The 21037-nt window shown below is 38.0% G+C and overlaps 1 long non-coding RNA gene across 1 annotated transcript in view; it reads left to right on the top strand.

Annotated features, from left to right (window-relative positions):
- Positions 1-21037, top strand: part of LOC117290992 — a 44415-nt gene that overhangs the window by 2518 nt on the left and 20860 nt on the right. Inside the window, exon 2 of the long non-coding RNA XR_004519107.1 lies at positions 12272-12442. This is a non-coding gene — a long non-coding RNA (uncharacterized LOC117290992). The remainder of the gene's footprint in view (positions 1-12271; positions 12443-21037) is intronic.

Raw genomic sequence — 21037 nt, forward strand, 5'->3', positions numbered from 1 at the left:
TTCAATTTTTTTTTTTTTTTTTTTTTTTGAGTTAGGAACAATAAAAATATGACTAGAGCTGGCGCTCCACCAACTCAGTAAATGTGGCCGTCAGAAACCAATCAACTGACACATACGTTGTGCAGTTGTAGCAAGCAATCACACTCCGACTTTACGAAACAACCTTTGAAGCAGCAGCAGAGGGGTTTTTATTTCAAATATCAGGTAATAATAAACCACCGGGGGAAAATGACTGAGAAAAAAAAGTTACTCGAGCGTGCTCAAGATCCATCAAAACAAGTTTTGAAACTGCACCAATAACAGAAACCCAACACTGCAATGAATATAATCAAAAATACGGAAACATAATTCACAGATTATTGTATGTAAATCATATTGACATTGCTGCTTGTGATAGATGCAGTAATCCTAGCTTAGGGTTCCAGTTTAATGCAATTTAGCGTGGCACGCAAGGTTGATGCCCTTTTGCCAGTGGTATTACATGTAGTAGAAACCTCAAGTTGAAGTGGATGTATGTTTATTCATAATAGCAAGGGTCTTTGCTTTTTGGTTTGTCACATACCATGTACTTGAGCCTCGTTTGAAGCTCGCCAAACAAAGCCAACACATGGTGGAACAATATCCTGTTTCAACATGTTGGTAAGAACGTGTCATGTTTTCAAATCTGCTGCACACCCAAAGTCTTTGCTACAATCCATCTCAATGTTCGTGTGTACAAAAAAATCACCCATTTTCGTTGTTAAAAAAGTATTTTCTCAATGAGAGAAGCTTATCTGAGAAGACCTTGACTTGAAAGTAAAATGTAAATACAGGCCTGATTTCATGGAGGCAACAAGGGCAATTACCTCAATGGCATTGCCCCCTGGCATTGCCTTGGTGCCCTTGAGATGCTTACAGTGGACATTTACAACTTTTTCATAGGATGCCCTTTATCAATGAAACAATGCCTTAGTGCCCTTCTTGCCCTTTCAAGAACAAAGCATACATATGCCTGTAAACAGCCAAGTCCAAATGCCAAGTCCAAATGTTAAACTTTCCTTGCACTGTAGTAGTTCAATGTAACTCCTGTTATAATTGGCTTCTGATAATCATTGGAACCAGTTTGTGTAAAGTGGGCGTGGCTTGCAGTGGAAAATTACATCACCAGGCAAATGTACATGAGAGAAGCATACAGCATTTTTCTCAAGGATACAAGTGTCATGACCATGAATCAAACCAACACTTTGATGACTTAAATCTACAGAATTTGATGCCCTTTAACCAATCGGCCATGACACCCTAATGTTATTTATCAAGATAGGATTTGAACAAAGGTTCACATGGGTAAAGGTTTAGCCAACTTGAATCCAATTAAGCCAACCTCCAGGACCATTAACAAGCTTTAGTAATAGTACAAAAGTATTAATAATAATAATACTTTATTTTTAATATAGCGTTTTACATAAAAAAATCTCAAACGCTGTACAGTATGACACATATTATAAACATTAAGCTAAAAAGAGTAAGCAAAATACAGCAAAGTTACATTGTACAATAAGAACGACAAAAACAACCAATGACAAACACCAATACAAGATAATCAACAATATAACACTTAATGTAAAAAGTCAAAGATAATGTCTTTTTTAAAAAGAAATGTTGATCAAAGTTGGTGATAATCCTCAAATGAATGGGTAAATTATTCCCAAGGGTAGTAGCATAAATAGAAAAAGCCTGATCCCCATAAGATTTGCTAGGCTTTGGGCCAACTAAGGAAAAAATAAGTTTGACACCAACACAACTTCTAGTACGAATATAAGAGAGACACATAAGTTGAAATTAATTCTGACAGATAGCGTGGGGCAGATTTACCGTGATGAATAAGTTTAAAAATAACACAGACGATTTAAGTATTTATATCAGTGTCTCGTGTCATCAGAGCCTCTCATAGTTCAAACCTAGGCCACGGCCATCATAATCTATTCTGCTTTCTGTCCTCTGCATCAGGGATAATTATTATTATTATTATTATTAAGCATTTAGGTACGCTATTCATGGTAAAACCATATCACAGCGTTTACAAAGAGCAATAAATTAAACATTATACAAACAAACAAACAACAATAAAAATGACAAATTAAAACTATTAACACCCTCCACTTTGCATGTAAATGAACAACCCTCATATTATTAGATCGTTTACCCTGAAGGCAACAACTTAATTGCAATTGGTGATACACACACCTGTTCATGTAATAAATTTCCAGGGACTTGGGAAATACAAATTGAGATGATTTGTGGCCAAACTGGCACCATTTGCAGAAAAATTAAGATGATTTGTTTCTGCTTCACTTCAGGTGCCAGAACTTCAACAAGGAGCAAAATATGTTATTATTCACTGTTCCATGGATGTAGAGTTTCATGTACCTCCATGACTGTACTGACCAGCATAGATTTCCCCTAGATTGCGCAATGATGACCCCATATATATAAGAATAACTTTGTTGGACAGCTGGCCCTCTGGGATTTAATTGGATTTAGAGCCCACCACTAAAATTGTTGTAGCTACATGTTTGTACAACACTTGTACTGACACCTTCATTTCAAAGTCAATTACTTCTCAAACTTGCTTTTAATTCTTGATATCAATGTTATACAGTACATGTAATTTACATTTGAGGCTTGAATTGGGTGTGAGCAAATAAGTCCAGTTTTGAGATCTGGAAAGAATTAAAGTACCTGATATTGGTGTTTTGTGTCACAATACATGTGTACCATAGAGCAAAGAGTAAGGAGAGACTCTCTCCTTCACACTGACCGTACCACACAGACACAATGACACTACCCATCTTGCAAACTACCACTTAACCCCACCCCTTCCTCCGTAACAACCTGTCAGTTGATCATGGATCAAAGATTCCAGCATAATTTCTTCTCTCAAGGGACAATATCATACATTACATCTTCTGATCTGTCTGTCTTAGTGAGATTTTAAAGAAGGACGTTCTGAATGCTTGTAACAGCTGTTCATGCACCGGATGAACAAATTTATTATTGAACAAACAGGCTTTGGACACAAATTTGCTTAATATTATTGTGCAAACTAGAGCCTGAGGGTACTTGCAGTGTACATGTATGCACTTTTGCACTTTGTCTGCTGTGATTGAACTTTGTATGAATGTTAATTTAAAGGAACACGTTGCCTTGGATCGGACGAGTTGGTCTAAAAAAAAAAGGGTTTGTAACCGTTTGTGATAAAATGCATTATGGTTAGAAAGATGTTTTAAAAGTATAATATAATGATCCACACAAGTATCACTCAAAATTGCACGGTTTTCCTTTTACGTCGCGAACTACCACGGTCGCCATTTATGGGAGTCAAAAATTTGACTCCCATAAATGGCCGACTGTGTTAGTGGACGAGGTAAAAAGAAAACCACGCAATTTCGAGGCATATTTGTGTAGATCATTGTATTCTACTTTTACAACATCTTTCTAACCATATGCATTTTATAACAAACGGTTTTTCAAAGACCAACTTCCAGATCCACGGCACTGTGTTCCTTTAAGCGATATGCAGTGTCCAAGGTAATCTGTATTAAATTTGATTTGAACCACTCATCAACGACAGATTAATTTTGCTGGTCTTTCCACTTTATCATTCTCTGACTTGTTTGTTCCCCCTTCTATTTACAAGTACATTGAAGTAAGCAACCCGCTAAAATATTTCTCTGAAACCCCTCTTAGGTAAGGGGTGAAATAAAAATATATGAACCTGAGAAAAGGATTCATGCATGAATTGTTTCTCAGATTTCTGAGGGTTGGTATCCCACTCTGGAATGCTGAGGACAAAGATACGGTTGGTACCCACTCCAACCTGATGGATTTGATGTTCTTGTGAAAATACAGGGACATTTTTTTGCTCTTGTCTCAATAAGTAGACACTGACTTTTATTTGTATCTTTATGGATAATTTTGCCAAAATTGTCAGCATTATGTTGACAAAGACGAAGTGTATTATGACCTAATCTTTTAAAAGCCTTTAAACATAGGGAAATGTTTGTTTGTCATTACATTTGTGGTGGAAAACAATTTAAAATAAGTTTTTTGTACTTTACTGTGTAGTTCCGAAACATGTCTCTAAAATTTAAAAAGTACCTCACATCCCTAGCAAATAAAACCATGAAAAAAAAGAATGATTTTAATTGAAAGTTCACATGCAATGTACTTTGTAAATATTTACATACTTTTGTAGACATGCCACTTTGCCTGTTCGTGTGCAAGCAATGCAAGGGTTTTGTTTGTCTTTTTTATTAATTGCAAACACTTGTGTGGGCACTTTTTTTTTCAGTAAACATGTATGTACGACAGATTGTTTTAGATTGAACTGTATTAATTAAAGCATGTTACATTAAAATTGTACATGTCTGTACATGTTAGTGTGCACTTTCCTGATTTTATTTGTAAAAGCTTACATGTCTGTGTACACATTAATTTAGTATCTGAGTGCATGTGTTTGTAGGAAAAAAGAGAGTTAACTTTGAGGTCTTTGCACAAACCAAATTGTTTCTAGTCACGTACGTTGTTACAGTAGTGTGATGCTCAAATAAGGGACCCTAGTGTATTCAGTTGTACACGAGATGTGCAGGATTAGAAGATAACAGCATTAACCCCGGTAACTTAAACTCATCTACTCCTCCTGGTTTGTTTGGAAACTGTTATGATCCTCCTCATAGCACCAAATAAACACTCGTCTCCCCTCATGGTAACATGTCCAGATGATAATCTCCCTTAGCGCCACAGTATGTTCTAATGAAATTACCTGGAAGCGTTTTAGAGGGCTCCAGTACACCATGTAGCATGGGAAAAAGTGAACTTGATTGCGCCCTGATGATGCCGAGCTGAAGACTAGCCCAAGGGACCTTTCTTCTTCTCTATCACTTTACTTGAAGAGATATCGGTAAGAGGAAACTGGGAAGAAAAACGTAGCGGAGACGGGAAGTCAACGACATCTTGATGAATCAGGGGGGAAACAATGTATGCTCTTACATGCAGAGGCGGATAACATCCTGCGTGAGGATACATCCATGTACACTGTACACTGTACTCTTATAATGACTCTTGCCATTAACTTCAATTGATACAGACTTCTTTTTAGAACAAACGAGACTCAATCCTCTTTGATCGGTCAAGATAATACAGCAGAATGAATGAATGCTATAAATGTTCTATTAATGGAGAATTTACTTTTATCGGTCTTATATTCCGGAAATAAATGCAGCCATGTTTGCTGTTAGCGTGTTGACATTCATACTTTCTATTATTGGTGTAGTTGATTGATTTTATTGAACTACTAAAGTGACAGGTCTTTGAAAAGCGATTATTCATGAGTACTTTAGTCACTTGAGCAAGTTTTTGTTTGAGGTCTATTGACCCCTTGCACACGCGTCACACGCGACTGATGCCACGCGCACCATGTTGGTGGGCAGTTAGGTTTATGTGTATTAAAGCCGCGTCGCCTAAAATGTGCACTTCACTGCATAATGCACAGCATATATAAAAGCGCATAGTGAAATTGCCCACCAGTATATGGCGCATTCAAGATTTTTCTGATGCTGACGTCAGGTGAAATGGGTCAATTTGTTTGTGTAGCGTAACAATACGCACCTGAATCAGACAAAAACATGTTTATCAACTGATCTATCAATTGGAGAGCAATAAAGAAATGGATCTTCATTATATTAAATTAGTAAAAGAAAAAAAAAATTATTTCTTAGAGTTTTGTTTGAAAAAAAACACAGAAATATGTTGTTGGTCGCGACCATAAACTGACGTACACGCACATTATGGACATGTATGCAAGGCACATTATGGACATGTACGTACGTACATGTATGGTGTTTGGAGAAAATCACGGTTGAGGTTGAACCTTTTTTTCTAACTGCTATTCGGAGGACTGATTACTACTTTAATGCAAAAGTTTAAATCAAGGTAAAGCCGACTTCTTCATTAGTTTAAATTTTTAATCTCATGCTTTTAAGATTGACCAATTCCCAAACACATACATGTACGGTACTTCTTGAGAACGAAAACAAAAAACTAGATTTGCTTACAGAGGCCCTATACCAATGCATACATTGCTTTGTGAAAACACAAACTTCAATAGGTTAACAGATATGCCACTTGGTGGAATTGGAACCATGCCAGCGCTAAGTGTTTTAAATCACTACATACATGTATTGTGATACAACATATCGTTTAAAAACAGAATAGAATTTCTTGTGATATGTTTGTCACACCACTTGTTGGAAATTGCACCATACGAGCGCTGCATGACGTGTTGCAAGGGAGAAAGTACTATACATGTATCATGTCAATTCGTTATTAAATACAAAATGGACTTTCAGTTGATTAGTTTGTCACGCGACAAAAAAATTGCATCGTGCGAGCACTATGTGTTTCATCAAGGGATAAAGTAGCGGATTTTGATCAAGCTTTTCTCAGATTCAGATTTTTTTTTTCGGGGCGGGGGGGGGGGATTAGTCTTAAATTCTCTAAAATATACTTTAGAAGTTGTCATTTCTAACAATTTTTTTTAATATCAATAAGCTCTCCAGTGCCTATTACCTAGTCAGTTTTTACGGCCATTAATTTTAATGGAGAAGTTACCAGAGGTCACCCTGGCTTTAAGAAATTCATGTTTTTATGCTGGCTGGTCGTTTATAAATGTATGCACTATTACACCTGATAGTAAGCCTATACCTATTCCTAAATATTGCATTTATAAATGATCTAGAATAAGCCGCTCTCTCTCTTTTCATTTTTAATGATTGTTCAAAATCTTGTTTATGCCTGACCTGTTTAATGAGACTGGCCTTCATGGATAAATTTATTAAAAACTGTTCACCTGTTTCAAGACAAAGGTCCAGCTTTTATGAGCATGTAGCGGTAGAGTTTCATTTTACATATAAACATGTGTTGTACATGTACATGTGTGTATGTGTAGGCCTACACAATTTAAAAATAAAAGGTTTTTGTCGTCAAAAAAGCAAACCTGAAATTTTATCTTTGAGAGGGCAGGGCCTGTTTCATCTTGCAAAAGCACTAGCATTGGAAAAATTTACGGGTACCGTTTTACTCCATATAAATGTATATATTATTGGGGGTTTGCAATTTTTGTTACTGCAATTATCTCTGCATAATGTGCGCATACTGTTTATTTGTTCGTTATTGTAACTGTTGTTTAAGGGTTTTCTGTATTTTTGTAATTTTTAATATTTTTAGACTCGCAAGCCGAATTTCACTGTATGTGTGACAATAAAACAATTGAATTGAATTGAAGTGAATTTCAATGTGTAGGCCCCTATCACACAAAAAACAGAGCATATACATGTGTCCACGCCGGAAGATCTTGGAATAATCTCTAAAAGGAACTCATAATCTCAGATTAAAAATTTGGGGCATTAAAGCACCGATATCTTTTTATATAACCACATTACTTTTAAGTGAAATGTTTCTCAAAATGCTTTATACCTTTGAAAGCTGCTGTTCTAACCACGTGAAGGAAGCCTTCCATCATGTTCTAACCAATAAATTTTTTATTCCCAATAACTTTGAGAGTGAATCCGGTGATTACCAACCGCACATGTATGTTTACCTCCCCTTTAGAGTCTGCAGAAAACTAAGATTCTAAGGGGCTCTCAGGCCAAGGTCAGGGGCAACAGGAACCATGGCCTCTGTGCAATTTCAGGCCTTAAGAAGCAATTCTCAGTCGTTTCTCAGACCCTGCAATACCACCATCATCATGTAAGGTGTCTATTTGGTTGGAGCGCTCTAATTAAAATTGACAGAATTGATTAAATTATTAAATGCTTGAACGATGTCGGTCACTGCATTTGTAAACACACTTCCATAGTGTAAGAAGTTCTACCTCGTAACTCGGGCAATTTATTTGAAAAATTTTCACATTGGGTGAAACGCATAGCAATTGCATAGTAGCCCTACATGTATGTAGTAGTTATAAACGGGTTTAAATTGCCTTCCCATTAATATTTTTTGCTCATCAGGCACCTGTTTAAAAACACCCTAACTAGCTTATTTTTAGCTTTAAAAAAAAACATCAGGTAAAAGCATTCCGAAAACCTTCATGACCTTGTTTAATATTAAGCGCCCTTCAGAGAAACTTCCAAAGTTTGGCCCAACAGTCTGGGGGTAAGAACCATTGACGTTATTTAACGCTATTTTATGTGATCTAAACCATTCAAAATGTGAGGTTTTGACCAGTTTGATAGGTGTTGTTGCTGCCTTGGGCTGGGGTGGGGTCGAGGGTGTTGGTGGGGATGATGGATCGCAAGGTGAGGGGGTGTCATTTCTTCCTCGTCTTTCAAAATTAATTGAAGCCCATGACGTACTTGCAGACTTTTGGATGATTTTGATGAACGCAGAGTTAGTGAACATATGTAGCTGAGAATACTTTATTCCCTCTTCAAAAATGCTATTACAAAATAACGAAAAATCATTACCAAAATGAGGGCAGGTTCATGGTCACAATTCCTGAAACTTAATTGAAATTTGTTGTTTGATGCGCAGGTAGGCTGCCGTGCTGATGGCCCAGATCATGTCAATAATTATGACAGAGATGGTTTATGAATGAGATAATAACCTCATGCACGCAGTATCTCACGATCAATATTTCACGTTATTCGCTCGGCTCAGTCGGCTTTACACAGGGTCTTGTTTTTCAAGCATTTTTATTAACTCAAATTCTTGGTCTGAATTAAACTGTGCTGTCATGACAATTTTCCAGCGAGACACCCATTTCTTTTAGGGATGTAGTAATGTGTACACTTAATAAGGGAGTCAATGTGTAGTGAAGAGGTTTTCAACTAGTGGTTTAAACCCACCATGGCCTGGTTATTGATAATTTTACCGAGACAAAGTCAAAATTAATTATCAAGAACCAGGCCTCGGCGGGTTTAAACCACTAGTTGAAACCGATTCAACACACTTCCCATTCATAAATACCTTTTCGGTAAAAAAACATCAACACTTTTTGGTCAAAAAGGGAAATAAATGCAAACAATGATTTCTTTCAACACAACACCCCTCCAGCTATGAATTGGTAAGGCCCTCGGGTAAACAACTCCTTATAAGGAGATTGCTGTGTGCGTCGCGCCTATCGCGTGATGTGTTCCAGGCGTTGCTCTCGACCAATAGGAATGAAGAAACTGTCTTATAAGCACAGGTGCAAGCTGGTGTTGTACATGTATCATCCGTTCTAACACCCCCACGTGATGCCCTCTTGACCAATCGGAATGGATAAAGTGTCTTAGGTATTTATGAATGTACAATAAAGATAGATCTTTGGATGATAGTGCTTGTTGTGAGGATAGCAAAAGGGAGTAATGAAGATTGATTTGGAATTGGATTAACACACACCTGCCATTGGGAACCTCCTTTGGCCACAACATCCATTGTTTTGTACCCTACCAGGGTTGGGTTTTACAAAGAGTTAAAACGAGTCTCATCTCGAGTTAGGACGAGTCACTTGTCCTAGCTAATAGGACTAGCCTAAAGTTGTTAATATTTCCTAGGACTAGCCCCAACTCTTTGTGAAATCGACCCCAGGGACCCCTTTTCTTGCTTTTATTATTGACAGGGCCCATCCCAGTTTGATTGTATTTCTAGCATAATGTGTGTGGATCACAAGTGCTTCCCGGGTAGCTGATTCCCATCATCATTCAGCACATAGCAGATTTCACGATTTGAAGCTGCTGTACCATAGAGCTAGGACTAGCTATTATGGCTGTACTAAACAAGTAATTTTGATTGCCATTAACTTTGAGATTGTGATTACCAAAGGTTTACCTTCCCTTTAAAGATAAATCTTAAGGCCTTTTCACACTAGATCGAACTCTGATTGAAAGCTATATTGTACATGGTTCAAATCTACTCTGCAATCACACACTGCCTGACAGTCAGTTTGTATTGCTGTATTAAAACCCTCAACCCGCCTCCCACTAAGCAGGGTTAGTTTTGACACGAATGGAGTGCTCTTTACAGCTCGGTGCTGGTTTAAAAAGTTGTTGTGTGAAAAGGTTATTCAAATTTACATGGCTGGTCGAAGTCATGTCTGTAGCACAATGAACGGGAATATCCTGAGCTTTATTAACACTACAAGACTGCAGGGCTGGTCGATCACTCTATTTTATTAGAACATCAGTATGAGAAGAAAAAATAATGAGAAGAAAAAAACTTCAAAGTGTAAAATGTTGTGATCGACTAGCCTGGACTGGAATGTCTTACGCTCTTACACCATGTGTACATACATGTACGTAGATCAGTCCTTGTAATCAACAGCATTCCTACTTTTTTTTCCTTGATCATTTCTATTTCTTGTTTTATTATAAACCAATTGTATCTAATCGGTCTTTCCCTCTGCTTACTGCACTTTTATTACCTTACATACATGTACATGTATACTTCATATCAGCTACATGCTCAGGCTGTAGTTCATTTCAGACATTTGAGACAACAGTAATGGAACAGGTGGTCTCTGGCTGTTGATTAACAATTTAGACCCTTCATCTTGAGTGTGACGGCCAGCCAGATTGTTCTCACTCTTCTCATCCTATTTTACACTTGTCTGAAACACGACTCAGTCTCTGACCTTTCATCTCCTGATCCTTATGTATTTTTTTATGGACAGTTCGTTGCTCCACCTCGTTTCCGTTTCATTTTTGTGCCAGGTCATTTGGCCTTTTGATCACGATGGGTACACGATTCAAAGAAGTGAACTAACAACGGAAAGATGACAAGCGGGTTTTTGGAAAGTGTTTTTTGCTGGTGTTGCCATATATTGTGATAGCAAGATAATTCAAAAACCCCAATTTCCAAGTACACTTACATGATCGTACACTTACATGATCGTTACCTTGGAGTTAAGAGGGTAGAGATGGTTGATGTGAATTATTAGCAACCTAAGCACCCATATGTTAGCCCGATGAGTACATGTATACATGTAGGTGCCTGACTGTTCACTATAAGGTGTTTTGATTCTATGTTAAAAAAAAGCACCTATTATTATTTATTATAACATTAGTTAGCCAGATTGGCACATTTCAGTAATATCGAAGTTGCCAAGTAACGCATTAACAAAGTGCCCTTCTTACCATAGCACTTCACATTGGGTCAACATTAATTTTAGCTGTGTAAACATGGTAAAGCTGTATCAATCAATCAATCAATCAAACATAATTTGTATAGCGCCTAAATCAAAATCAGTATGATGCCAAAAGCATAAAACCTTAATTGGTAACGAGCATTGGAGAGCTGTTGATACACGTAGTATAAAACATTGTGGGAAACGACTCCCTGAAGTAATGTAGTTTTTGAGAAAGAAGGAATTTGATTCTGAGACCTCAGAAATACATTTTGAGGTCTCAGAATCAAGCATCTGAAAGCACACAACTTCTGTGACAAGAGTGTTTTTTCTTTCATTATTATCTCGCAACTTCAAAGACAAATTGAGCTCAATTACTAACAGGTTTGTTATTTTATGCATAGGCCTATGTTGAGATGCACCAAGTGAGAATTCTGGTCTTTGACAATTACCAATAGTGTCCAGTGTCTTTAAAGCTTATCTGATGCAAGTTGAAGTTTCTTTTACTGATACCAAAAGTCTGTTGTTGCAGTTTTCAATATCAGGCCCCCATTTTAGAGGTACAACAGTGATGAAACAATGAAAACGCAAATCTAAGTACAAACCGCACATTTGAGTATTTGACCTCAGTGTCAGTTAAAGTAAAATGTAGAAAAAAAATGATTGGCAGTGCCTTTTAATAATTTCTACATGAAAAATTTAAAAAAACTTTCACCAAATGAGTTTATTAACCCAGGGTAATGTTTTATGCAATAAGCTCAATTGTTTTGATTTTACGGATGAGGACATACCAAAATGCTTGAGCACATTTTGGCGTCAGGAATATGCAATCACAGGTACTCAATAAAAGAGTGTCTCGCCATTGCATGAGTCCAAAAGTTCATCTTGTCCCTAACCATTCAATCATCTTTATGTCAAATGTACCCTGTAACTACATCCAGGCTCATTCTTCACCTGAATGCAGAGCAAAGTTGACAATCGGGGAGGAAAAAAGAAGGCTTGACTGTCAAAGCAATGGATGGTTGAAGTACGATCCAGCGTTAAATGGCATGGAAAAAAAAAGGTACCGAAGCAAAGACTCTAGTGTGCAGGTTGATGTTTAAGTAATATGTGGTTATCCTTTGCATACAGATTGTGAGATCCAGCAGAGTTAATCGAGTGAAATTTCATCCTTGTATCCGAGCGTGAACCGTCCGGTCCAATATGGACAATTGAGACCTTCACTCAAGATCATCGGAAGCTGAAGAGTGGCCATATGTGTACAGCATAGTATGCATGAAATGCAATGGCATCTGCTAACTGGTGAGTTCTTATTGTCAATTTTAAAGGCACTGTACAACTGGTTTAAAATGCTTTATTCATAGACTAACTCGCCCTATCCGAGTCAGCGTGTCCTTTTAATATCTAGCCTACTGGATGGGCTCAAAGAGGGGACGAGAGGCCGGCTGTAAGTCCAGTAAAAAGTTAAAGGCAGTGGACACTATTGGTAACTAATCAAAATATTTATAGCATAAAACCTTACTTTGTAATGAGTAATGGGGAGAGGTTGATATTAAAAAAACACTGTGAGAAACGGCTCTCTCTGAAGTAATGTAGTTTTCGAGAAAGAAGTAATGTTCCACAAATTTGATTTTGAGACCTCAGGTTTAGAATTTGAGGTCTCGAAATCAAGCATCTGAAAGCACACTACTTCGCGTGACAAGGGTGTTTTTTCTTTCATTGTTATCTCGCAACTTCGACGACCAATAGAGCTCAAATTTTCACAGGTTTGTTATTTTATGCATATGTTGAGAAACACGAAGTGAGAAGACTGGGGTGCGTTCCACTCGCGCAAACGACTCGCAAATGTTCGCACAAACGTTTTTTTACCTTTTGAACGATTGGTGGGTATACGCGATGTCAACATGGCGGCGCCCTGAAATGAAGATGGCGCGCACCATACGTAGTTTTTTTGCTGCAATAGTCCTCTTTTTGACATCATCACATCAACTAATTAACTTTGTTATTCCAAATCTGATTATCATCCACCGAAAATACAATGTAATTATGTTTGTGACAAAGAAATAATACCGTATGCTGGTCCGCCATTTTAAACACCACTCGCCAACACCTCCGAAGTATGTTCTCCTAAAGTTGCCAACGTTCGCCAACGGTGGCAGCGAACAACTCGTTCCACTTGAAATTGTTGGCAAACGTGCGCAACTGTTGGCAACGTTTGCGCAAGTGGAACGCACCCCTGGTCTTTGTCAAATACCAATAGTGTCCAGAGTCTCTAACAGTGGTTTCTGTAATTCGTAATATTTGCATTGGGGTTGATGGTTTTACTTTAATAAGTTGCCAGTTGATCATACAAATTTTAAAGTTCACTAATAATTCATATTGGTATTTGTTTGGAAGATCGGTGCTTTGATGTAATTTACACATGGGTGGTTTTTATGTCAGTATAGGTTTACATACACTTTGGAAGCAACTGGTAAACAAGCAAAAATGTACATGGTAGGCTATACCTACATCATGGTATACATGTACATGCAGTAAGCTTCAGAATTACAAAGAAATGTTTACTTGTTTCATCCATATAAAAAACAGGATTAGAGTAAACCTTTTAAAAAGCATTTTAAAAACTCGTAGTTTGGAGAGAAAAAAAGAATCAGACAGTAGCTATAGGCCTGTGTGTTTTAGTTCAGTGTTTTTTCTTCACTTGCAGTGTAGAAGATAAAAGTTTAAACTAAAAACAGAGGTAGTTATTTCCTACACAAGTATTGGCCCTCTTAGACCTGGGCCCAATTTCATAGAGCTGCTAAGCATAAACACAGGATTACCAACCAAATTTCTACATGATTTGCAGGATAAGCAAACAACAGCTGAATATCAGTAACAAGCAATATGCAAAAAAATTGAAATTTGGTTGGTAATCCTGTTTTTATCAACTGATCAAGGAAGAAATTTCATGCTTAGCAAATTGTTGTGCTTGGTGAGCTCTGTGAATCTGGGCACATGAAAGCTCCTTTATATACCAAGCAAGCACTTTTACATCAAGTAAGTACGGCCAACAAGTCTACAGGCTTTCTTACAAACTTGTAAGATTTCTTATTGAGTGAAGCTTTCTTATACTAAGTACATAAGCTCTGTAAGTAAGCTACATTGTGTATCTTATGCCAAGTAAGCTTCTTACACCAAATACTATCGAAAATGTAATTAACCCGTCTGAGTCAATACTGGATAAATGCGTAGAACCACTCAGTCTTATGCCAAACCAAAATTATAATTAGAAAATAAAAATCTAATCTAATGTACATGTATCTATTCATAACTAACAAAACAGTGTACTTTTCTAATACTCTAATGACCAAAACCCATACATTCATGTACATGTATCTTAATAATTACAGTAAACTTTAAGTAAACCTTTAAATTCTTGTTTATTTGTATACTGTACATGGTTGCACAAATATTTCCTGTTTGATAGGATCCATTCTGGAGTGATTAATGTATACCTTGTGGACTTTAGACTTGGATTAGACGCTTGTAAAGTTGCAGTTAACGAAGCGTGCAGTAACGAGTTTTATTCTTACCGGTACTGAACATGAGTAGTTTGATGATTGGGAATGAATCGAGGGGCAAAATTGGATAAGGGGGCGGTTGCTCTTCTATTTTCTACCTTTGTACACAATTTGTCATTCTTCTTCTGGTCATCTGTTATCTCTGCCTTTATGTGCTTGTGAATTGGCATCTTGTGGTAAATTGGCCTACTGCAGGCAATCTCTGTTGACAAAGGAAGTTAGCGGACTTAATTACAGATTTGCTGTTTGCTCTGTAAGAATGGTCTGAAGGAACCTGCTGTCTTGATGCTTGAGAGCTGTGTGTTTTTATCATTTTAAGAATTAAAATATAGTCAGTGAGCTTAAGGTGGTACATCATGCCTACGTAAGAGTTGTATCCAATCAGAAAAGAAGGCTAATAATGATAACAGAGATGGTGCACAGGTCTGTTTGCTTAGTTTTTGAAAGGGCAATTGCAATGGCACCAAGGCATTTTCTCCTTGGTAAAGGGCAGCCTATGAGGAAATTGTAAATTTCTACTGCAGAGCACTTCAAGGGCACCTAGGGCATGGAAGCGATTGCCTCCGTGAAGTACAATGTACGGTGTACGTCAGGCCTGGGTGCACAGTATCTTGAGGACCATTTTAAGGCGCTGGTCGCCAGCAAATCAATGTGGCTTAATTGAAAGATTGAAAAGATGGGTTTTTTTTATGATGGCGTTTGAATTATGACATATCAGTTGTGTCTCTTAACCTGTCTGGCAAGGAATTCAAGAGAGAGGTGTTCAGTTGGGAAAGGTCAATATAGCTTGCCAGGTGAGTTTTCTTTTGGAACAGATAGTATATGTGATGAAGTACACATAATATAAGGCCTGGTCGCAGGTTGCAAAGTTGGTACAGGTTTTGTATACGTACGTGTACATGTACATGTAGCATCGACCTAAATCCATGTAGGGTTTTGAATGTAAGGAGCAGAACTCGTTTCTAATCAGGTGGCTGTCGCCTGCACCGATGAATTCGACACAACACAAGGACACAACACAAGGACACCCTGTTTTTACTTGTACAATGCACACGACATACGTGTAGCGTACAAGGCCTGTTACATGTACTTCATTCAATAGAGAGGCATTTTAAGGGCAAGACAGTTCTGTCATTAACCTTGTGAGGGGCACTTCAATAAGGGAAATGTGACATGTTTTATGTGACATTGGAGAAGGCACCAAGGCAATGACATGGGGCATTTGAGGCAATTGTCCTAGTGTTACCCCTGAGAAGGATCAGGGCCCAATCTCATGGCTCTGCTTACTGCTTTTCGCAAACATTTTCGCTTACATCCCAGGTGTGTGCTTTACAGGGCTCATCAGTAAGTGCAGAATCCAGTGGTTAGCAGAGCCATGACATTGGACCCTGAGGTCTGCATGCATACAGCACTGGTCAGTTCTAAATGTGTATGATGGCTATGAAAGTACACAAATGAATACTGACATTGTACACTACATACACATGTACGTAGTACAGGCGAGCGCCTCCCTGTTAAGAATAGTGCTGGAGAACACTGTAAGAACTTCCCAGACTGAACACAAGACAGATTTGAATCTGTTTCTTCAGCAGATTAAGCACCAGAGATGGGCTGTGCGACATCAATGTTCAGATGAAACTAAATACTAAATTACTTAGATGATACTTCACGGAGGCAACAAAGGTGATTGCCTCCCATGCCCCCTAGTTATTGTCTTGGTGCTTCTGAAATGCTGCAGTAGAAATTTACAATTTGCTCTGTGTAGGGGATTCTGCCATGAGAGAGAGATCAAATTAGCAAAATTCCCCCGTTTGCTCATGCAACATTATTTTCCAATGTTCCGTAGACCATCTGCAGAGTTGCCTCCAACTCTTACATTCATGTACTCCAACATTCTAACTCTGGGTTTTACAATGTTTAAACAAGGAATCAGAAAACAGCTTCTGGCCTGCCCTAGAGCTGTTTTCTGATCCACATAAAACAATGTAAAACCCAGAGTTATGGGTTGGCAAAGGCTTTGCAAAATAACCAGGATCTATCTTGTACAAGTCACAGATGATGTATGTGACATGATGCTTAACTTTTGCTGGTAAATTTTAAGCCAAATTATTTTGTGCCAAGCTACGTACTTCTGCTTAAGCAGCTCTATTAAATTGTGGCCAGCTGATGGTCTTGACCTTGGTGCCCCTTCAAAAGTTTCACATAGACTTTCCAATGGAAGTGCCCTTTGCAGTATTGAAAATGGTCTTGCCCTCTCAAAGATGAAATTCCATGTCTGATAGGGGAAGGTGATTACAGAAAGGAGATGACGTCATTTTCTGGATGGCAAAGTCTGACATGTACATGTAATAATAGGAGTCTCTATCTGTCACATTCTCATCTCCAGTTTGGATGGCAGAATTCATTACAGAAGGGATTGGCTTGGGTTCTTTGTTTGTACAGCTTGGTCAGTGGCTCTAGCAATTTTAGTTTAGGGCCCAGTTTTACAGAGCTGCTTAAAGGCAGTGGACACTATTGGTAATTACTCAAAATAATTATCAGCATAAAACCTTTCTTGGTGACAAGTAATGGGGAGAGGTTGGTGGTATAAAACATTGTGAGAAACAGCTCCCTATGAAGTGCCATAGTTTTGGAGAAAGAAGTAATTTTCCACGAATTTGATTTCAAGACCTCAAGTTTAGAATTTGAGGTCTCGAAATCAACCATATCTAAACGCACACAACTTCGTGTGACAAGGGTGTTTTCTTCTTTCATTATTATCTCGCAACTTTGATGACCGATTGAGCTCAAACTTTCACAGGTTTGTTATTGTATGCATATGTTGAGATACACCAACTGTGAAGGCTAGTCTTTGACAATTACCAATAGTGTTCACTGCCTTTAAGCACACAAAAAATACCAAGCACAACAATATTATGAGGTGCATCAGAGTGCAATGAAGCTAAAATTACGCTGAAAGCAGGCAAACTTCCAATTTATAATTATTATTTTTTTCCCGTTTTTTAAATGGTCCCTCAAGGTCTCTAGCAAGCATAGTTGCTTTGAGCCGTTCAAGTACACTGATTCTTTGTCAATTCAACCGGCCCTTTCCTCTCTGGAGGGGCCTGCAACTATTTCTATCAAAGAGGATCGAATTTGTGTCAACATGGAAATTTAAAATAAGTTTCAGTGTTGCATTGCACTTTTCAACATGATATTGATCATTTTGCCCAAACTTGTGATCAATTATGTACACATTAAACAACCGTATCCATTTTGTGCTTACGGTGCACATGAACTTGTGAGACTTCCTTGCATTATTGATGAAACCCTTCTTCTTTTTTCTCAACCCTGCGTCATTCTGAGCAGATGGTAACCCAACCCAGGGCATTGATTGCTTCACTCTCACGGGACCATCAGCGCTAAACAATTTTGTTACAATACCCCGAGTGACTTTTGTTATCTGAGGCTTGTTTTGAAATGTCAAAGCAGTTACTCTGTACGCTTTTACGGAATTGGACCAATGGGGCCAGGAGACTTGGGGAGGGGGGTAGGCTAGGATGTTTCAGAAGTGTCAATATCCGAAGGGAGCATAGAAAAATCAGAATCCCGTCTTTTATCAGATGGCAAAAGGTTTGGCTAGTTTGAGGAAATCTTCGCCCAGTCTTACAATTGGTGTCGCAGTCAAATCAAATATTTATGAAACACACACCGTCTTAGAAATAACAACAATCTTTGGCCTTTTTTCCTCCAGCGTACTCAAGGAAAATGTTTCAAATAAAAGCAGAGAGGTAGAAGTTAACTAAATACGCTTTGACGGGAGGATGGCAGCATGTTATTTACCTTGTATGATTTCATTTACTAAAAACATCAAGAGTTTAATTTGATCAGCAGCATGATGCCATGAATGTTTGTTAATTCCTAGGCACAACAATGTTTACTCAGCAATAAGGCACACTCCTAGGACTTTTAATTTCAAAATTTTCATCAGAGAAGTTTTAGGAGATATTGAAGCAAAGGGTAAAGGGGGGTCGATATCATGTTGATGACAATCATCATTTTTCAAATAATTTATTTGAGTTAATTTAATTTAACCTTACTTATTCCTTTATTTAATTCTGTATTTATTTTCCTTACTTCTTGCTTTTTTATAATTGTTTTTTTCCCCCGTTAATGTTCTGTCTTGTGCTATTGTAACTTGTTTGTTGTACCTTGTATTGGTCGAATAAATAATAATAATAATAATTAAAAAACATCTGGGCCCGAACACAACTGGAGATATATGAACTTAATAATTGCTTAATGGAGTGGCTTATTTATTAAGTAGGTTTTTAAACGTTGCAAAGTGGAAGTAATAGGTGAGGTTTCCGAGCTGCCAACTCTTTGTGACTCTGCAGAAAGTTCCCTGAAAATAAACCAATCTTTCCATGTTCTGATGAGCAAATTTGAAAAAATCTCCCTGATTTTGGAAACTTCCCCCTTTAACTTTGAATGTTCTAAATGTCTCTCTGATTGTTTGGCAAAACCACCCTGATTGCAAGGCGCAAATATTGGCAGCTCTGGAGGCTTGCATTAGCACCACTAGAAAATATATTTTGAGTAAAGGAGTATTTATTTGATGTTTTATTTTATTCTGCCTAAATAGGAGTTCCGATATCGCCAAGGCAAGTTTGAGTAAATCTCAATGCAATACCGTGCGGACGATAAATTGTCATCCTCCCACTCACTACAGTGAGGATACGAAGCTCACGTTCACTCAAATTAACAAGCTTCTTTAGTTAGCTTTCCCATCTTCTGCACCCCGCTGGCATGAATGCGTCTAACAATGGGCGCATGAAGGTTGAGTGCCTTGCCCAAGGGATTGCCGGGCTTTGATGAAAACTGATCCCAAAATGAAGAGGGGAAAAAAATGGTAGCCCCAGCTGGAAATTGATACTGTCACAGATTGTGCATCCGGGCTATTATTACAATCTATCCCCGGTTGCCATGGCAATTTAATTGGCTTGCCAAAAAAATTATGGAAATTGAAGCAGTGTTGTTTGGTATGAACGTTGGGTTTGGGGGAGTGGGGGACGAGTTACCTAGGATACTAGGAAATGTCAAGGCTTGTTGTGGGCTCCTTTTTAAAAAAAATCAATATTGCCATCCATTGTCCGACAGGCCATTGTCAAGTTGATCTGCATAGTGTCCCAGAATATTTTGTTCAATTTTCCCTCCCACCTTTCTGCCACAGTTTCTGTATATTTTCCTGAGGTTATGATAAGTGTGTGTGCTCTGTTGTCAAAGTGAAACATACGTACTGCTAGCTTGATGGACCATGTAAAAACAATCAAAAATAATAAATATTACATACTGCTTGATTTATTTGTTGCGCCTGTTTCATTAATTTGTACACAAGCGAAAATTAATCAAGGACAAAAATATTCTAGAGAATTCACAAAATGAACACAAATAAAATCGGTTAAAAAAACTAAGAATACTACAATTTGTAAAAATGATAATGCAAGACCCTTACAGGATTCCGTCATACAAGTATTAAAAACATTTACAAAAGTATATACACAAAAATAAACGTTGAAAGGCCTGCAGCCGATTTCACAAAACGCTAGGATTAATCCTAACTCAAGTTAGGACGAGTAACCCCTCCTAACTTAGGATGGGTTCAATGCGTCCTACGTATTTGGATACAGAACTGAACCCGTCCTAAGTGGAAGAAATATGAGCATTTTAAGCAAGTAAAATGTAGGTTGCACTGTTTTTAGTACATATCCCACAGGGCAAGTTGAGAGGTGGTGTTTTCTACATGTAGCCCGTAGCAGTTTTTACTAGACAATGTACATGTACATCGGGCTAGTGTTAGGGGCAAGCCCTGCAGTATATTCACAAAGGTTTACTCAGACTTGTTTTAAACATGTTTAATGGAACTGTCATTGAACCCAGCAGGGAATTATGAGAGAAGAAAAAATAAGGAGAAAAATGTAAAAATAGGACGTTGTGATGACAGATCTGTCCGCAACATTCTATTTTTAGTGAGACAGAGTCAGCCGTTCGTGTCCTGCCCATATGAGCTTGATCTAACCTAATAACCAAAACCAGCCGCGCAAATCATAACCGGAACACTAAATGAAATTTCAAGCTTTTGATTGCAACTGTCTCCAATGATCAGGCATGAGTTGGTGGGGATGCATGACTGGTGTAGGCTCGGCAATTCCGGCCATCATCACACCGTCATCACCCCCTCGGTTGGAAGAGCAAAAGTAACTTTTTCTAGGAGTGTTGTATCAATAGCCAGGTGTTTTTCCATCTCTCAACGTGTCAAGCCCATAACCATGATAACAAGCCAATAATCCTTAAA

This window comes from Asterias rubens, chromosome 1 (assembly GCF_902459465.1).
Source record: "Asterias rubens chromosome 1, eAstRub1.3, whole genome shotgun sequence".
Classification (NCBI taxonomy): Eukaryota; Metazoa; Echinodermata; class Asteroidea; order Forcipulatida; family Asteriidae; genus Asterias; species Asterias rubens.